Genomic DNA, 19,657 nt, shown 5'->3' with positions numbered 1-19,657 from the left:
AACCTAAACTTGAAGCAATGCTTAACATTTTCCAAAAATAAGATCCCAACAATCTCGTCTATCATAGAATTATGCAATTCACTAGGCAACAACAACACAGCACACACAAAACCACAAACAAATAACAATCAAAGATTATAAACAAAAGAAACACAATTTCGAGCAAAACACACAAACAAACTAAACAATAAAAATTTCCTACCCCCAAACTTAAAATGACATGTGCCTCAATGTCACACCCTAAAGAACAAGGAATAAAGAAAGAGAAGGGTTAAGAAATACTCCCCTAATTAATCCGCGAAGTGTGTCCTTTATGTCACATGCCCAACATCCATTCATTATCTTCATCATCATAAGAATCTGTCAAAACAAGAAAAAATCATGGTGCACCAATTGTTAAAACACATTACAGATTAGTAAGGGAAATATCAAACCTCATCAAACTAAAATCAAAATTCTAAAATTGAAAATAAACTTCAACAAAAACAAAATAAACTAAAAAACACTTGGGTTGCCTCCCAAGAAGCGCTTGTTTATAGTCGGAAGCTCGACTTTCCCATGGTCTTTGTCAATCTGGATCCTTATGGGGGGTTCACTTCTATTGCCACCTCTTGGTTGTCCTTTGGAATTTCAAACATTTCATAAGCATCTTTTCGAAACTTCAAGTTCGTATATGCGTACTTGAGATGAGATGGTGATTGGTTGAGTCCAATGTTTGGAGTCTCTTCCAACACCAATTTTGACTTGTGTGCATTTACACCAAATTCCTCAAATTGTTCATTGTGAGGCGAGTTGCTTAGTTGAAATTCCCCTAAGTATCTTGCACACCAATTTTCTTTGAGCTTCCTTTCATTAGTTTTGTCTCATGTTCTTCCAACTTTTTCATTGTGATGGTGCTCCAACACTATACCTTCTCAATGTTATGAAATTTAATTGTTCTTTAGGATTTGTGACCGTTGTGCTTGGCAAAGAACCTTGAGAGACTTCTGTCAATTGTTCAAACCAATTGCCCTACTTGAACCTCCCAATTTCGAATGGACACTCTGATTTCTGAAGTTTGAGCAGTCTCATTCATAAAACTTGTGTTCTTGCATGAATTTCTCGAAAATACTCTCCAATCTCGACATTCTTGCTCACATGGTTGATGATTCACCACTGGTTGATGGTTTGGCACTGTCCTTTGATTTGATTGACTACTTTGATTGCTCCAGGACAAATTTGGGTGATTCCCCCAACCAAGATTGTAAGTGTTAGAGAAGGAGTCATTTTGCAGCCTTTGTGAACTAACCATGTAATTCACTTGCTCGGTTGTTGAGAAGACTAACTGGTTTCCATCTTGGCATTCCACACTCCCATGGTTTCCTGCACAAAATTCACAAGTTATAAAAGGTGAGTGAATAGAATTTACATTCATACCTCCCAATTGGCTTTGAAGTGATGCAATTTGTGTAGATAATGTGGTGAACACATCGAATTCATGTAGACCCATTGTTTTCTTCCGCATTGCTCTCTCATTAGGTCATTGGTAGTTATTGTTGGCCATCATCTCAAGCAATTCATAAGCATCTTCTGGGGTCTTGTTATTTAAGGCTCCACCTGCTGCCACATCTACCATAGTTTGAATATTTGGTAGCAACCCATTGTAAAATGTTTGGACTTGTATCCAAAGTGGTAGACCATGATGTAGACATTTCCTTAATAACTTCGTGTACCTCTCCCAAGCTTCATAGAGTGATTCATCATTGTCTTGCATGAAAGAGATAATGTCGTTTCTCATTTTTGTCGTCTTCTCTGGTGGGAAGTATTTTGCAAGAAACTTTTGAGCTAATCCATCCCATGTGGTGATTGTCCCAACTGGGTGTGACATGAGCCAACCTTTTGCCTTATCTCTCAGTGAAAATGAGAACAATCTCAGCCTAATTGCATCATCAGTCATTCCATTAACCTTGAATGTGTCACATATCTCTAGAAAGCTAGCGATATGCAAAATTGGATCCTCATATGAATTTCCACCAAATTGGATTGACTATTGGATAATCTGAATTATTGTCGGCTTAATCTCAAAGTTCACTGCAACAGGTGGCCTTATAATACCATAATTGCATTCTTGCACCGTTGGTATGGCATAATTCCTCAACATTCTATGTACTTCTACCATGATCTCCACATGCACTACAAGAAACAGTTAATTAAGCTTAACTGCAAAATAAAAAAATAAAAAAAAACTAAAAAGAAAAGAACTCAAGCTTAAGACTATACAATAATTACGATTGACTACATAAATGAAATAAAAGCTTCAATTTAGCACTACACTAGATATTATCAATATTAATAATCAACTATCCCTGGCAATGGTGCCAAAAACTTGATGTGTTGTAACTACAACATGCATAAATAGCAAGTGCACTAGTCGCACAAAGTAATAAAGTGATGAGTGAGTATCGTTCCCACAAAGATAGTGTTACTAAGTACCGATTTCTCTAGTTTAAGTCCTAATTGAAACAACAATAAATTGGATTGATGGAAAATTAACAAACTAAATACAAATTAACAAAATATAAATGAATGATAATGAAATTAAAGCAAAACCCAACAACTTAACTAATTAAACAATGCTAAAAAATGCTAGGGTGTTGATTTCACCTAGATACGCTAACCCAAATCATAGAATCTATTACCCAAGTTCTAATTCCTTGATTGAAAATTGAATTCCCTAAGTTGTAAAACATATCTTCTCAGGCTACATTTCCCTACTTATCCCTATCAAGCTTCCACACCCAACAAAATGAAGATTAATAGTTCAAAGTCTTTTAAGCTTTATGGAATTCTATCTAGATTTCATAGACAGTTAAACCTATCTCTAGCGTTTGCTAATCTATAGTATTTATCCCAAGAGGCACAATCACAAATCACTTCTCAGTCTCATTATGAATAATACACATTTGAATGGTGATCAAGCATCCAAAAGTCATTAAGCAAAGAGATAAACACTCAATCATGAAATTAAAACTCAAAGTAAATCAATTCATATAAATTTGAATCATTGTATCAAGATTACATCAAACCCTAGCTAAACAACTCAGTTCATACTAAAAAATGAATTAAAATAACAAAAACAGAATCAAGATTCATCATTGAAAAACAAGCAAAAGATGGAGAAATCTTCTCTAATTTGAAGCCCAAATCTTCATTAATCTTCTTCTTTCAAGAGCTGCCTTCCAAATGACGAACCAAGCCCCTTTCCTCTTCCTTTTCGCTCTAATTTATACCTCTCTCACTTAAGGATGAAGCCCTAGCAAGCCAAAACGCGTCGTTTAATTTTTACATCTGATGCAGGTTTCGCCGCGGCGAAGCTTTTTCCTTGCCGTGGCGAGTACTTTCAGGCCAAATTTTAGCATGATAGAGTCTGAATCTGGACAATTGTTAAACATATGAATTGTATCCCTTTCAATTATGTTTCTGGTCGTTTAAGAATCAGAACACTTTGAGGTCTAAAGCTCAGGTCATGGCAGAAATACGGAAGCACGTCCAAAGACGTTTTTCTTCAGTTCCCAGCGTACTTTTCACGACTTCAAGCCAAGTTTTCACCCTTGTTCAGTCCGAATTAGGAAAAACCCAAAACATGAATGTTGTAGCTCTTCTTCTTAGCTTTCCAAAGCTTCTAAATTCAGGTCATTCCGAGTTTCCAAGCTCAAGTTACACAATTTACGTTGAAAACTTTCATTTATGCTCAAAATCATCGTTTAGGCCTGCAAAGATAAATTAATAGAATTAGGTAGCAATTATGGCCCAAATTGTATGAGAAGTATCCTAAATCCTATCGAAATTCAATACAAAATCATAGGGAAAAATAGGATTATCGGTACCATCCATATGTAATCCTCTGGTGGGTCTGTCCAGTGAACTTGCCTCCAGCAAGAACCCATGCGTTGCACCAGGTTGTCGGCAAACAACCTTGACAAGTGAGATCAGTGACTGCCTTTCGACAGTGTCGTTCACCACTATGATAGCCTCACCGTATTATCTGTGTCCATGGTCAGAATAATACTGGGGCTACGGATGTTTCTAGAATGGCCATCATATGTGATCACAGGGTTCTCACTATCAAGATTTGAAAGACTTGATACCTTCGTTACGGTTCTACCATCCTAAGGACATATATCATTACATACACGTTATAGAAGAATATGCCTTTTATTGATAAATAAACATTTATTACAGAGTCAATTTTACAATAATTGATTGCCTATAGGGCATCTGCTCTAACAATCTCCAAGTTGCACTATAGCCAATCATTTGTGTATTTAATACCAAATGACCTTAAATGTTTTTCATGCTTCTGCTGTGACAGAGGCTTCATCAGTGGATTAGCAAGATGTCATCAGTATGAACTTTATTGATCTGTACATCTTTCCTCTCAACCATTTCTCTGATGAGATGAAAACATATGAGTATGTGTTTGGACTTCCGGTGAGACCGTGGTTCCTTTGTTTGAGCAATTGCTCTATTGTTGTCACAATAGATATCTATCGGATCAACAATCGTGGAAACCACACCAAGTTCGGTGAGGAACTTCTTCCAAACTGCCTCCTTGGTCACATCGGATATTGCAATATACTCAACCTCCATTGTAGAGTCTGTTACAGTAGTTTGCTTGGAGCTTTTCTAGCTCACTACACCCCCATTGAGACAAAATACAAACCCTGATTGCGATCGATAATCATCTTTATCCGTTTGGAAACTAGCATCACTGTATCCTTTTACAGTGAGCTCATTTTCTTCTCCATAAACCAAGAACATGTCCTTAGTCCTCTTCAGGTACTTAAGGATGTTCTTGACAGCTATGTAGTGATACTTACCTGGATCCGATTGATATCTACTACAAGTACTTAACGCACATGAGACATTAATCCGAGTGTATAACATGGCATACATGATAGATCCAATTGCTGACGCATATGGGATCCTCTTCATTTGATCTCTCTCATCATGTGTTTTAGGACACATGTCCTTAGAGAGATAGACACTATGTGACATCACAAGAAATCCCTTCTTGGATTCTTCCATACTAAATCTCTTCAGTACCTTATCAATGTACGTACTCTGACTTAGGCCAAGCAACCTACGTGATCTATCTCAGTAGGTCTTTATTCCGGGGATGTAGGCTGCTTCTCCTAAGTTTTCCATGGAAAAGCAATTGGATAATCAAGTCTTTACCGACTACAAGTTTGGTATATCATTCCTGATTAGAAGTATGTCATCGACATACAACACTAGGAATGCCATTACGCTCCCACTCACTTTCTTGTAAACACAAGGCTCATCTTCGTTCTTGATAAAACCGAATTCTTTTATGACTTCATCAAAACGAATGTTTTAGCTCCTTGAAGCTTGCTTGAGTCTATAAATGGATCTTTGTAACTTGCATACCTTCTCAGCTTGCCCATCAAGAACGAAACCATCGGGTTGTGTCATATACACATCCTCTTCAAGATTTCCATTTAGGAAAGTCGTTTTGACATCCATTTGCCAAATCTCATAATCATGATATGCAGCAATTGCAAGCATAATCCGGATGGATTTAATCATGGCAACCGGCGAAAAGGTTTCCTCATAGTCAATACCATGAATTTGTTTGAAACCTTAGGCAACTAGTCGTGCTTTATAAGTGTGCACCTTGCCATCCATGTTAGTCTTCTTCTTGAAAACCCATTTACACCCTATGGGTTTTACCCCTTCAAGTGGTTCCATCAGAGACCATACTTGATTCTGGTACATGGATTCCATCCAGATTTCATGGCTTCAAGCCATTTAACGAAATTTGGATCTAATTTAGCATCTTCGTAGGTTTTAGGTTCATCGTCTTCGTAGACAAGTACGTCAGCATGTTGAGTCACAAGATAACTATATCTCTCAGGCTCATGGCGTACTCTTCCAGATCTACGCAGCTCCTATGCTACTTGAGGTGGTTCACTTTGATCCATAAGTTGTGGAGTAACCTCCTCCTAATGTTCAACCACTGCTTGCGGCACATCTTCCTATCTTTCGTCTTGTATATCTTGTGGCTTTAGAACTTCATTGAGTTCTACTTTTCTCCCACTAGTACTTCTTAGAAAAAAATTCCTTTTCTAGGAAGACACCCGTACGAGCAACAAAAATTTTGCATTCTTTTGGATGGTAGAAATAGTATCCTTTGGTCTCTTTAGGACACCCCATAAATATACATTTGTGGGATTTTCGACCAGGCTTGTTCAAAGTCAATTTCTTGACATAAGCTTCGCAACCCCAAATCCTTAGATAAGACAAATTGGGCTTTCGCCCATTCCATAATTCAAATGGAGTCTTGTCTATAGACTTTGATGGCACATGGTTTAAAATGTGAGTTGCAGTCTCAAGGGCATAACCCCAGAATGATGCAGGTAATTCACTAAAACTCATCATGGACCTAACCATGTCAAGTAAGGTCCTATTCCTCCTTTTAAACACTCCATTGTGTTGGTGTGTATACAGAGGGGTGAGTTGCGATACTATCCCACATTCCTTCAGGTATTCAGAAAACCATGAGCTTAAGTATTCACCTCCTCGATCTGACCAAAGAGCTTTAATACTGTTGCCCAACATATTTTGTACTTCATTCCTAAATTTTTTGAACTTATCAAAGACTTCAGATTTATGTCTCATAAGGTAGACATAACCATATATACTGAAATTATCAGTAAATGTGATGAAGTAGGAATATCCACCTCTGGCTTCAACTATTAGTGGACCACATACATCACTATGGATGATGCCTAACAGTTCAGTAGCCCTTTCACTTTATCCTTTGAAAGGCGACTTGGTCATCTTGCCTAAAAGGTATGACTTGCATACCTTAAATGATTGGAAGTCAAAAGGGTCCAAAATTCTATCCCTTTGAAGTTTTACAATGCGGGTCTAATTAACATGACGCAATCTACAATGCTAGAGGTATGTATGGTTTTGTTCGCTATGTTTAGCTTTCTTAGTTTCAATGTTGAGAATATCCTTATTGTTCAAATCAAGAACATATAATCCGTTATATAACCTTGCAATTCCAAATAGAATACCATTCAAACTAAAGGACAACAATCCATTAGAAATCTCAAAATGATATCCTATATTATCCAAAGCGGGTACTAAAATAATGTTTCTAGAAATCGCAGGTACAAAATAATAGTCTTTGAGTTCTAATAATAAGCCTGAAGGCAGAGAAAAACAATAAGTCCCTACAGTTAATGCAACCACATGTGCTCCATTTCCAACTCATAGGTCCACTTCTCCCTTAGCAAGCAATCTATTCTGCCTTAGTCCCTGCACATCAGTACAAATGTGAGTACCACATCCTGTGTCAATGACCCAAGATGTTGAACGAGAGAAGTTAATCTCAATCATAAACATACCTGAAGTCGAAGCATCTGACTTCTTCTTGTTTGCGAGGAAAGCCTTGTGGTGCTTCCTCTAGTGGCCAGGCTTTCCATAATAGAAGGAGACTATCTTCCCACCTTTCCTAATGCCACCCGCAGGCTTGAGAGCATCTTGTCCTTTATGCTTGGGCTTGGGATTAGCCTTAGCCTTTCCCTTGCCCTTACCCTTTTCTTTACTGGTAACTACTAGTAAAACAGGCTTGGACTTCTTTAAGTCCCGCTCTACAGTCCTTAGCACATTCAAAAGCTTCGACAAGGTTTTCACCATAGCGTTTATATTGAAGTTAATTATCAACTGTGCATAAGAGTCAGGCAAGGATTGCAGAATTAAATCCACTTGTAATTCTGCATCCAACTTAAACCCCAAAGTTTCAAGCCTCTCCATGTGCTCGATCATATTGAGCACATGAGGGCTAACTTGAGCACCCTCAGTCAGGCGACTCCCAAATAGTGTTTTTGACAACTTGTACTTGTCATGTCGAGCATTCCCTTCATAAAGCTCGTTGAGGTGTAGAATAATGGCAGCAACGTCCATATTCTCATGCTGCTTTTGTAGCACTAGTGTCATCGATGCTAACATCAAGCATTGAACACCATCAACATCATCAAGGAACTTTTGATAAGATCTTTTACTTCCTGAGTGGTATCAGGATTAGGCTCACCCATGTATGGCTTGTCAAGGATATACAATTTCCTTTTAGACTTAAGTGTAATCCGAAGATTACGATACCAGTCTGAGAAATTGGATCCATCCAACCTGTTTTCTTTCTCGATTATTGGTCATAGGTTCATAATGCTCATTTTTAGGTGAATCTACAATTTAGAAAAGTAAGGTCAATATAATGTTTACTATTTCTTAATATGGTCTTTTATTAAAAAACACTCCCATTATTTTCCTTAAGCCAATAGCCCTCACTATTAACTCGAGAAAGCCCGTTGGCTTTCCTAGTGGACTGAGATCCCATCTAGCCTATTTCAAACCTTCGTTGTGGTGAACAAGCCAAAATGGGTTGATTAGGTAGGCCAACAAACTTAATCCACACCAGTTGATAGCTCCCACTACCAACGTCAAATGTGAAGTAAGCCAACAAGCCAATCACACAATCCAACGGCCTAGCCATCGTCCTCAAGTGTGATTCCCAGTATCAATAGAGTGGACACTACATGTTGCCACGTACACTCAACATGTGTACTTCTCTACTATGCCTATGACGTGTTTATCAACCTTCACTGTGGTAAACAAGCAAAACTATCATTTTAAGCCGACCCATCATCATTAAGGAAAATTCCAATGAATTTTAACCTCCTACTGGTAGAAGTGTACCTTTCACTGTGACGAACAAGGCTCCGACGAATAGTGGTTTGATTAAAACCATGGTGATGGAAAGCATACGTGACTTAATATATCTTATTTGAGGGTTTTTATTTAATGTCTCACCAGATTATTATCTTTATTAGAATGTCATTGTTTGGCATGTTATTGAACATTCAATCTTAGCATGCATTCTAAACAAAATAAAACATGCTGGTACATGGCCCACTAAAACTGATTTCCTCAAGCCTAGAGGAATCGGTAGGTCAACCTAGGGTTTAAAAATAAATCTTGGATCTTCAAGTTATTCCTCTTCATAGTTCCTTCGTTTCTTCTTCATGATCATTACAAATAATTTTATAATAAAAAACCTATTCTAATTTACATCAATAAAATAGAAATCTCACGTTACATATGAGGGGAGTGAGTTGAGGAGAAGAAATACGTGTAGATTTAAGAGAGAGAGAGTCAGGACACGCAGGTCCTATTTGTTTATAAAAATTACAAACAAACCCAATAAACAATAAACAATAAACAATAGGTCTAAGGCTCATGTACTGGGCACCTTGCAATTATCAAACAAGAACATTGTATACATTAAAAAACAATCAATTTTTGAATTGGGTGGGTTGAATTATCAAGTTACCACCTTAAACGTGTAGAATGAATATTGGCTTTAAAGGTTCAAAAATTGTAATTTAGCCCCTGTGCGAAAAATGGAAAGCAAAAACAGAACACCAGGTTTCTTGCCACGGCGAATAAATTCTTCACTCGGCGAAGTTCATGCACACATGGTCACTGCAGCAAAGTTTTATTTTGCTATAGCGACCGTGAACTTCCAGAAAATACAAATCATTCTAGAGAGTTTTATGTCATGGTGAAATTTTACTTCGTCGTGGCTGGATCTACTGTTTCAGAATTTTGCCGCGGCGAAGGTTTATTTCGCCGCGGCCAAATTCACTTTTTGCATCTCGCCGCGACTAACGTCACAAAACAGTGAATCAGGCACAGTAACATCTTTTGCAATTTTTCACATAATGACATGGATCCAAATCAAATCAAATGCTTAAACATTTGACCAAGACACCAACCAACCAATACATATTCAATTAACACATTATTTAATCAATTGATTAATTAAGACATTCAACATCCAGAATTTTTCCAGATTTAAAAGACACTTCAAATCATACAATAACATGTTATCAAACAAATATACATGTTATCAAACATCAATTAAACAATATAATCTAATACCTAAGGCTCTGATACCACTGTAAGTAATTGATCTACCATATGCAGTGGAAAAAAAAATTCAATCGATAAATCAATCACCTTTCTTTGCCTAGATCCAAGTATAAATTATACCGTTTACATTTTTATAAACAAAAATCTATATAAAGTAAATCCATTCAAGGATTAGAATACTTACGTATATTTGAAGGCTCCTTCGAATATCTCTGATTTCAGACAGGAACACTGTTCACAGTTACTGTTCACAATCTATTGTTCAGAGTTATGGTTCACCGTCTACTGTTCAAGTGATTTTCACCAATTGAACCAAAGTAGGATCGCACTCATGGAAGTCCACACGAAGATAATTTGCGGAACCCTTGATTATTTTGCTAGAACAATCAAGGGCCTCAAGAATCAAGAAAGAAGAACAAGAAAAGTTTTCTTCTTGAGAGAGAGAGAGAGAGATAGGGTGGCTAGTGTTTTAATTGAATGAATAAATCTCCCTTACTTTAATTTTAAGTTGCACTTATATAGTGCAACAATTAAAACCCTAATCCACTTAGGAATAGCCATGAGCTCCAACCCTAGTTCACCCTTGCAACCAAGCACACCCTTTATAGTATTTTAATTAATTAATTATTATTATAATTAAAACCAATTAATATATAATAATATATTAACATTCAATCAATAATAATAATTCATTTAAATATATACATAGATATATTTAAATATAATCTCACTAATTTAATTTTAATACTAAAATTAAATACAGGCAACAACCTCAGCAAATTTAATTGCACTGTGAGATTACCAAAATACCTTTTTGTCCTGAAAGATGAAAAATACCCTTCTCACAAATTGATTCTTAAATTATCTTCTACGTGTGTGACCCATAGGCTCCTTATCATATCGGTAGTGTGTAGTATCGCGATTAACACCAATTAATCATCTCACTGCACACAGACCAAGATTAGCCCCTAGCAGGGCATCATGGCCACCTGATAAATTCGGATTCAACGAAATCGTAGCCTGTCAAAGGTATTGTTACTGTGTAATCAAATCCTTTCATCAACTGTTATCTCATCGAGACTGAGGTACAGAAATAGTGTCAACCTCAGATAGCCTCGACATGTTTGTATTCAGTTACTAGACCAATGACAGGGACATTAAATTGGATTAAGCACCAACTCAATCTCACTGTGGCTACAGATTTAGTGTCATTGCCATTTACTGAATTACCCAGTGAGATAACTTCTCCCGTACCCAGGGGTGATGAATCCTTTGTTGATCTACCATAGTCTCGATACAATTCTCAATGTAGCCAATCACTACCGTATTGATAGCTCTGAATAGAACTACGTTGGGCTAGTGTCAAACTACACCAATTGGTTCACAAGGCGCTCCGGTGATCTCAAGTCTAAGAATCACATACATCACCATCTGCTAGAGGATTTATTCCATAGACACTAAGGTTACCATCCATATGGAATCCTTCAGTGGGTCTGTCTAGTGAATTTGCCTCTAGCAAGCACTCATGCGTTGCACCAGGTTATCGACAAACAACCTTGACAAGTGAGATCAATCATTGCCTTTCGATAGGGTCATTCAACATTATGATAGCCTTACCGTATTATCTGTGTCCTTAGTCAGAATAATACTGGGGCTACAGACGTTTCTAGAACGGCCACCATATGTGATCATAGGGTTCTCACTATCAAGATTTGAAACACTTGATACCCTCGTCACGGTTCTACCATCCTAAGGGCATATATCATTACATATACGATATAGAAGAATATGCCTTTTATTGATAAATAAACATTTATTACAGAGTCAATTTTGCAATAATGAATTGGCTCTAGGGCACCTACTCTAATGCTGCCAGTAAAGGAAACAGGAAGGGCAAGGGCAAGGGCAAGGGAAAAGTCAAGGCCAATCCCAAGCCCAAACCTAAAGGGCAGAATGCTCTCAAGCCTGCGGGTGGCATTGGGAAAGGTGGGAAGGTAGTCTGCTTCTATTGTGGCAAGCCTGGCCATTGGAGGAAGCACTGCAAGGCTTTCTTCGCAAATAAGAAGAAGTCAGATGCTTCGCCTTCAGGTATGTTTATGATTAAGATTAACTTCTCTCCTTCAACATCTTGGATGATTGACACAGGATGTGGTACTCATTTTTGTACTGATGTGCATGGACTAAGGCAAGGTAAATTGCTCGCAAAGGGAGAAGTGGACCTATGAGTTGGAAATGGAGCACATGTGGCTGCATTAGTTGTAGGGACTTATAGTTTGTCTTTGCGTTCGGGCTTATTATTAGAACTCAAAGACTGTTATTTTGTACCTGCGATTTCTAGAAACATTATTTTAGTATCCACTTTGGATAATATAGGATATCGTTTTGAGATTTCTAATGGATTGTTGTCCTTTAGTTTGAATGATATTCTATTTGGAATTGCAGGGTTATATAACGGATTATATGTTCTTGATTTGAACAATAAGGATGTTCTCAACGTTGAAACTAAGAAAGCTAAACATAGCGAACATAACCATACATACCTCTGGCATTGTAGATTGGGTCATCTTAATCAGACCCGCATTGCACAACTTCAAAAGGATGGAGTTTTGGACCTTTTTGACTCCCAGTCATTTGAGGTATGCGTGTCATGCCTTTTAAGCAAGATGACCAAGTCACCTTTCACAAGACAAAGTGAAAGGGCTACTGAATTGTTAGACATCATTCATAGTGATGTATGTGGTCTACTAACAGTTGAAGCCAGAGGTGGATATTCCTACTTCATCACATTTACTGATGATTTCGGGAGATATGGTTATGTTTACCTCATGAGACATAAATCTGAAGTTTTTTATAAGTTCAAAGAATTTAGGAATGAAGTACAGAATATGTTTACCAAAAGTATTAAAGCTTTTCGGTCGGATCAAGGAATGTGGGATAGTATCACAACTCACCCCTTCGTATACACCCCAACACAATAGAGTGTCTGAAAGGAGGAATATGACCTTACTTGACATGGTTAGGTCCATGATGAGTTTTAGTGATTTACCTGCATCATTCAGGCGTTATGCCCTAGAGATTGCAACTCACATTTTGGACCATGTGCCGTCAAAGTCTATAGACAAGACTCCATTTGAACTATGGAATGGGCGAAAGCCCAGTTTGTCTTATTAAAGGATTTGGGGTTGCGAAGCTTATGTCAAGAAATTGACTTCGAACAAGCTGGGCCCAAAATCCTACAAATGTATATTTGTGGGGTATCCTAAATAAGCCAAAGGATACTATTTCTACCATCCAGAAGAGCGCAAAATTTTTATTTCTCGTACTGGTGTCTTCCTAGAAAAGAAATTTTTTCTAAGAAGTACTAGTGGGAGAAAAGTAAAACTCGATGAAGTTCTAGAACCACAAGATATACTAGACGAAGGACGGGAAGATGTGCCACAAGCAGTGGTTGAACATTAGAAGGAGATTACTCCACAACTTGTGGATCAAAGTGAACTACCTCAAATAGCACAAGAGCTACATAGATTTGGGAGAGTATACCTTAAGCCTTAGAAATACAGTTATCTCATGACTCAACATGCTGACGTACTTGTCTACCAAGACGATGAACCTAAAACCTATGAAGACGCTAAATCGGACCTAGATTCTGTTAAATGGCTTGAAGCCATGAAATCTGGATGGACTCTATGTACCAGAATCAAGTATGGTCTCTGATGGAACCATCTGAAGGGGTAAAACCCATAGGGGGTAAATGGGTTTTCAAGAAGAAGACTAACATGGATGTCAAGGTGCACACTTATAAAGCACGACTGGTTGCCTAAGGTTTCAAACAAATCCATGGTATTAAATATGAGGAAACCTTTTCGCCGGTTGCCATGATTAAATCCATCTAGATTATGCTTGCGATTGCTGCATATCATGATCATAAGATTTGGCAAATGGATGTCAAAACAACTTTCCTGAATTGAAACCTTGAAGAGGATGTGTATATGACACAACCCGGTGGTTTCGTTCTTGATGGGCAAGCTGAGAAGGTATGCAAGTTGCAGAGATCCATTTATAGACTCAAGCAAGCTTCAAGGAGTTGGAACATTCATTTTGATGAAGTCGTAAAAGAATTCGGTTTTACCAAGAATGAAGATGAGCCTTGTGTTTACAAGAAAGTGAGTGGGAGCGTAATGGCATTCCTAGTGTTGTATGTCGAAGACATACTTCTGATCAGGAATTGTTAGTAAACGGTCCCGTATACGCAGCGGAAACAAAAAAATTATAATATCAGGATCGTTTACATGAGCCAAGATCAAGGGTATGATTTTACAATTTATATTAAATAAAATCTGCATAAATATACAACATGAGTTAAGAGAAACAAACGCACGTTGAAGGCTCCTCCAAATTTGTCGACGAACGTTTTGCTACCGATCCAAGTGTAGGATCGAACCTGCGTAGTCCACACGAAGACAATCTTAAAAGAACCAAAGAGGGATTTGCTAGATCCTCTTTGGCTTCAAGATTAAGAAGAAAACAAAATCAATTGATTTGATTTTAGGCACTTGGTGTTACTGCCGTGGGAGAAGCAAAAATGGGGGCTGCTATGTGTTTTGGTTTTCAAAGAAAAATCCTTAATTAAAAAATCACACACTTTTCCTTTTATACTTAAAAACAATTTGCCCTAATCCCATACGGAATAGGCTTGGGCTCCAACCCAAACGCCCCATGTTGCCAAACACTCCCAATTTGATTTATTTTAATTTCCATCATTATCTCAATTAAAATCAATTAATATATATATTTAAATATATATTAACATTTAACAATAATGATAATATATTTAAATATGTGCGAACACACATTTAAACGTAATTTCACTTATTTAATTTTTCTAACAAATTAAATAAAGGCTACGACCTCAGCAAATTTAATTGCACTGTGAAATTACCAAAATACCCTTTCGCCTTAAAAGACGAAAACGCCCTTCTTTCTTCTTGCATCTTAAATTGTCTTCTATGTGTGTGACCCTTAGGCTCCTCATCATATCGGCAGTGTACAGTATTGCGATTAACACCAATTAATCGTCTCACTAATACACAGACCAAGATTGGCCCCTAGCAAGGCATCATGGCCACCCGATAGATTCGGATTCAGCAAAGTAGCTACCTGTCAACGATATGGTTACCGTGCAATTCGATCCTTTCATCATACGTTATCTCGACGAGACGAAGGCATAGAAATAGTGTCAACCTTCGGTTACTCTCGATATTATTTATTCAGTTTCTGGACCAATGACCCGTATTATAAACTGGATAGAGCAACAACTCAATCCCACTGTGGCCACAGTTTTAGTGTCATTGCCATATACTGAATTGCGCCGTGAGATAACTTTCTCCCGTACCCGGGAGTGATAAATCCTCTGTCAATCCACCATAGTCTTGATACACTCCTTGATGCAGCCAATCACCACCGTATTGACAGCTCTGAAAAGAACTGCGTTAGGCTAGTGTCAAACTACACCAATCGGTGCACAAGGCGCTCCGGTGATCTCAAGTCTAAGGATCACATGCACCACCATTCGTTAGAGGATTTGTTCCATAGACACTGGGGTTACCATCCATATGGAATCCTCTGGTGGGTCAGTCCAGTGAACTTGCTGTGGTGTAATCGCCTACAACAAACACCCATGTGTTGCACCAGGTTGTCACCAAACAACCTTGACAAGTGAGATCAGTCACTGCCTTTCGACAGGGTCGTTCAACACTATGATAGCCTTACCGTATTATCTGTGCCCTTAGTTCAGAATAATACTGGGGCTACGGACGTTTCTAGAATGGCCACCATATGTGCTCATAGGGTTCTCACTATCAAGATTTGAAACACTTGATACCCTCGTCACGGCTCTACCATTCTAAGGACATATATCAATACATATTGCAATAATAATGATTTACGCGATATAGAATAAAATGCCTTTTATTGATTAATGAACATTATTACAAAGAGTCAATTCTACAATAATTGATTGGCTCTAGGGCATCTACTCTAACAGGAATGATACACCAAAATTGCAGTCGGTAAAGACTTGATTATCCAATTGCTTCTCCATGGAAAACTTAGGAGACGTAGCCTATATCTCCGGAATAAAGACCTACTAAGATAGATCACGTAGGTTGCTTGGCCTAAGTCAGAGTACGTACATTGACAAGGTACTGAAGAGATTCAGTATGGAAGAATCCAAGAAGGGATTTCTTTCGATGTCACATGGTGTCTATCTCTCTAAGGACATGTGTTCTAAAACCGTAATAACTCTTTTATACTAGGATACTCATAGAAATACATAAAGTAAAATACATTTATATCAACAAAAGTAGATGGGCCCAAAATTTTCTTTTAGTACATATAAACATTCTTATTACCGAATAAGATATCATTTTACAAAAAGTTATAAAAAACAGTGGACAGTGTAGCTATTGCTCCTCGCTTGCAGACGCAAATCTAACCACGTCCTCACCTAGATCCTGTAAACACAAAGAAAAACAACAGGGTGAGCACAAAAATAATGCTCAGTAAGTAAATCCTCTACTCGTCTGTCCCCGTAACTCTTTTTCTTAATTCTTTCCTTACACATTTCTCATCTCATTTGTTTTCTCTTTCTGTTTCTTTTTCACATAGGTCTCTTTTATTAATTTTCTATTGTAAGTCACGGCCTCATCTTACCGGAGGCACGGCCGGGTGGAGTTCACAAAGCACCAACCCACTCTTCGTAACTCTACTTATTCTCTCTTTATTCTTTGTCACTTGAATGTCACGGCCTCATCTTACCGAAGGCACGGCCGGGTGGAGTTCACAAAGCACCAACCCACTCTTCGTAACTCTACTTATTCTCTCTTTATTCTTTGTCACTTGAATGTCACGGCCTCATCTTACCGAAGGCACGGCCGGGTGGAGTTCACAAAGCACCAACCCACTCTTCGTGACTACTGGGTGGAGTTCACAAAGCACTAACCTGTTCTTTGTGTTTTTCTCATTCTCTCTACTCTTAGAGTAGTTCATTCACAAAGTTTTCCACTATCAAGATTAAATCTTACAAAGAGTTATCAAAAACAGTGGACAGTGTAGCTATTGCTCCTCGCTTGCCAACGCCAATCCGACCACGTCCTCACCTAGATCCTGTAAACACAAAGAAAAACAACAGGGTGAGCACAAAAATAATGCTCAGTAAGTAAATCCTCTACTCGTCTGTCCTCGTAATTCTTTTTCTTAATTCTTTCCTTACACTCTTCTCGTCTCATTTATTTTCTCTTTTTGTTTCTCTTTCACATAGGTCTCTTTTATTAATTTTCTATTGTAAGTCACGACCTCATCTTATTAGAGGCACGGCTGGGTGGAGTTCACAAAGCACTAACCCGCTCTTCGTAACTCTACTCATTCTCTCTTTATTCTTTCTCACTTGAATGTCACAGCCTCATCTTACCGGAGGCATGGCCGGGTGGAGTTCACAAAGCACCAACCCACTCTTCGTGACTGCCGGGTGGAGTTCACAAAGCACCAACCTGCTCTTTGTGTTTTTCTCATTCTCTCTACTCTTAAAGTAGTTCATTCACAAAGTTTTCTACTCTTTCTCAAGCTACTTCTCAATGCATAATTAATGTATAAGCGTGGTTCATGCTTAAAATTTCTTACTTAAGGCACTTATGGAATGCACAAATGCAATGTTGCATCAAGATAGTCATTCTGCACAGGTCACACTCAAGAAGGCATCACTTGAGTTATACACATTGGATTGCTACGATTTTGGTCTCGTTTTGAAGCCTAGAGACAGGGCTACAACGTTTATGTTTCGGTCTCAACCCAGTTCAATCTGTAAGATGCCCAAAAATCACTTAGAAGGTCACGGATGTGACAGGACAGTTTTTACTTAGGCATTTCATCAAACAATATGTGTGCATACATAAACTCTATTCTAACTTTAATTATACTTCTTTATACTTCTTTCTTAACCATCCAAAATTGGAGTTCAACTCCTTTAAATCATCACACATCCTGCAAAGAAAACACACTTCAAATATTCCTCTCAAATTTTTCTAAAGCTATCCATACTTCTATCAAAATTTATCAACACAATCTACCCTTCTCATGGTGGAAATCTCTCCATAAAATCAACATTGAACTCATTCATAAATCCATCAACTCATCATCAAACCATCACATAAACTTCTCATATTCAAATATATCTAACAACAAGCATAATTCATCATCAATCTCATCTCAATTTCTCAATAACCATAACATATGCATACTTAAAAGAAATCTCTACTTGAATTCTTAAACTTTAACTTGAGTTGAATTTTGAGTGGAATTTACTTACCTTATGCTTGAGTCTTGTCTACTAAGCTCTCTACTCTTGTTGGATTCAAAACTTCTTCTAACCCTAAGCATAAACTTCTTTAGAACTCAACTTTTACACAAATAAATCATAGATAAAGAGCATGAATTCTTACCTTTTGAAGTCTTGAATCAAAACCCTATTAAAAATCACTCAAAAGCCCTCAAAATCCTTGGAGGATTGAATGAAAATTTGAGAGAAAATGGGGGAATAGTGTGGCGGTGGAATGAAGGAAATAAGGGTTACAAACCCTTATCATCTTATTTTATAAACTCACTTTCCCATTTTGCCCTTACACTTTTTTGAAAATTCCATCCTTGCCCCGTAGTCAATTACCATAATGCCCTCATTTTTATTGCATTCTTTATGAAATTCTACCTCTTTTCACTCCCCACTTTTTCAACTAATTTTGAGTGAAAAGACCATTTTACCCTTAATACAAGTTTAAGGCATTTTCTTCATATTCTCTTAAAATAACTTTAATAAAAATTAACTAAGGGCTATAAAACATAATTTAAATCATGTATCTCCATGTTGGGCGTTACAAAAACACAGGATGAGAGAGATCAAATGAAGAGGGTCCCTTATGCGTCAACAATTGGATCTATCATGTATGCCATGTTATGTACTCGGATTGATGTCTCATGTGCATTAAGCTCTTGTAGTAGATATCAATTAGATCCAGGTGAGCGTCACTGGATAGCAGTCAAGAACATCCTTAAGTACCTGAAGAGGACTAAGGACATGTTCTTGGTTTATGGAAGGGAAGATGAGCTCACTGTAAGAGGATACAATGATACTAGTTTCCAAACAGATAAAGATGATTATCGATCGCAATTAGGGTTTGTATTTTGTCTCAATGGGGGTGCAATGGGCTGGAAGAGCTCTAAGCAAAGCACTGTAGCAGACACTACAATGGAGGCTGAGTATATTGCATTATCCGATGCGGCCAAGGAGGTAGTCTAGATTAAGAAGTTCGTCATCAACCTTGGTGTTTTTTCCATGATTGTTGATCCGATAGATGTTTATTGTGACAACAATGGAGCAACTGCTCAAGCAAAGGAACCATAGTCTCACCAAAAGTCCAAACACATACTCATATGTTTTCATCTCATTAGAGAAATGGTTGAGAGGAAAGATGTACAGATCAGTAAAGTGCATACTGATGACAATCTCATCGATCCACTGACGAAGCCTTTGTCACAACAGAAGCATGAAAAACACTTAAGGTCATTTGGTATTAAATACATGAATGATTGGCTATAGTGCAAGTGG

General features: G+C 37.8%; 1 non-coding gene across 1 annotated transcript; it reads left to right on the top strand.

Moving 5' to 3' along the window:
- The first annotated feature begins 1,673 nt into the window (after positions 1–1,673).
- LOC116121951 lies at positions 1,674–1,780 on the top strand. Its single transcript, XR_004126810.1, has one exon. It is a non-coding gene; the product is annotated as a small nucleolar RNA R71 (small nucleolar RNA).
- Positions 1,781–19,657: the final 17,877 nt, after the last annotated feature.

The sequence above is a fragment of the Pistacia vera genome, unplaced genomic scaffold, assembly GCF_008641045.1.
Source record: "Pistacia vera cultivar Batoury unplaced genomic scaffold, PisVer_v2 Contig129, whole genome shotgun sequence".
Lineage (NCBI taxonomy): Eukaryota > Viridiplantae > Streptophyta > Magnoliopsida > Sapindales > Anacardiaceae > Pistacia > Pistacia vera.
The sequence above is the reverse complement of the archived record's forward strand: the minus strand, read 5'-3'. Positions and strand labels throughout refer to the sequence as shown.